Raw genomic sequence first — 1,955 nt, forward strand, 5'->3', positions numbered from 1 at the left:
CCTTCATGTTCACATGGATGGAGCTGGAAAATGTTCTTCTTAGCAAAGTATCACAGGAATGGAAGAAAAAGTATCCAATGTACACACACCTATTATGAAACTAATTTAAACCTTTTTATATGAAAGCTATAACCTAATGCAGCAGCTTTTAATGAAATCATGAAGGAGGCATGCAACCTCCTGGTAAAGAACCAGAACAGAAGCAGGGACTGTGGCTTCTCTTCTCTAGAATTTAGGTCATAGATGAAAGTAGAGATGTGGGGAAATTTTTGTGTTCATAGGAGTGGCATGGCTGGGAGATACTTGGTCATGTTTTCAGGCTGTGCAGAACCATCCAATGGGGCTGGAAAGAAAGGAAGAGAAAAGAGCCTATTGAGACCCCAGGTAAAGTGAGAAGTGAGAGCATGGGTTGGTCTTGAAAAAGAAGCATATTCTTTATTAGAAAGATGAAAATAAGTGAAGATGGATGGAGATCAGTAAGAAGGGGGGGCAGGTAAGTTCCGAGTTCACACCCAACCATCTTTATTTTCTTGAAGTAGAGGCAATTAGATCTCTTTCCCCAAAAAAGGTGCACGCAAAGGTGTCTTAGGTTGGGCTGGGTCCTGTGCTGAGGATTTGGGGCACCCCTAGCCTTATGATTATAGTATATGCACAGACAAATTCCAGAAGTCAAGTTTTAAGGGATCAGGGCTTAAAGCAAAGAAGTCTGGATAGAAAGAGGAAAGTAAGATACAGCATTGAGACTTCATGAGAAGCCAGGAGACCCAGTTAAGTAAATAGTTGAAGCAAGCAAGGGGCGTCCTAGCTGAAGGCTTCCTGCAGTGCCCTGGAAGCCTTAGTGACTGTTGTGCCATCCCGCAGCTGCCTGTGTGCTCTGCTGGTCCATTCCAACAGAACACAGACATTAAGCCATTTCTGGAGAGTGGCTGGAAAATGGCAAAGCTGTGGACTGCCATCTCTGTCACCATTCATTATCCAACAACCCAGGGCTACTGCTATAAGCAGCACATGGATGAACACAGCCATCACTCCCATTTCGCATTTTGCAATGTGACTTTACCGTTTCTCCCTTCAGGAGGTGAGGTCTATTTCTCCTGCTTTGAGGCTGGGCTACCCCATGACCTGCTTTAACAATCAAATGCAATGGAAGTGATGCTGTGTGACTTCCAGCCTAGTAAGAGACCTTGCAGCTTCTGTGTATCACCCCTGGGAAGCCAGTCAGTTACCATGGAAAATAGCTGTGAATAGAGAGAAACCAAGTAACAGTAAGTATTTTTATTTTTTTGTTTATAATTAAATCTTGTTACCCATAAAATTTACTGAAATATTTGTAAAATGATATTATTTCTCTCTTTTAACATCAGAATACTGAAATATTAAAGATTAGAGAGTGACTTGCTTCAAGGTCACTCAATGAACCAGGACAATGTTGAAACCATATATCATATTCTGGATAGCGCCTATGGCTCAAGGAGTAGGGTGCTGGCAGAGGAGTAGGGCATATACCATAGGTGGCAGGTTCAAACCTGGCCCTGGCCAAAAAATAAAAATAAAATAAAGTGAAACATATTCTCTGAGTTTCTAATACAGTTAAACTATTTTATTAGGACTATCGTCAGTATAAATAGGTTCCTGATTCATATTACTTAAGTGCTATTTAAAGCCTATTAATTTTTTCTGACATGGTAAAATGTTTTTCAATTCTATGTTTATGGAGCTTCTATTATAACTGAGTTTTGGATTGGACAGTGTGGGATAAAGATGATCCTGTTGGAATTTACAATCTAGGTGCAGGAAAAACATTTCCACAAAGCAGAATGGAACTCTCAGGAAACTGAGAGTAGAGGAAACTTTTCAATTTGATAAAGAATATTTACATAAACTCCATGGCTGTTCTCATCTTTAATGGTGAGAGACTGAATACTTTCCCCTAATACAGGATGTCTATTCTCATT

This window comes from Otolemur garnettii, unplaced genomic scaffold, assembly GCF_000181295.1.
Source record: "Otolemur garnettii isolate 467f Iridium unplaced genomic scaffold, OtoGar3 scaffold00028, whole genome shotgun sequence".
In the NCBI taxonomy this organism is placed as follows: Eukaryota; Metazoa; Chordata; class Mammalia; order Primates; family Galagidae; genus Otolemur; species Otolemur garnettii.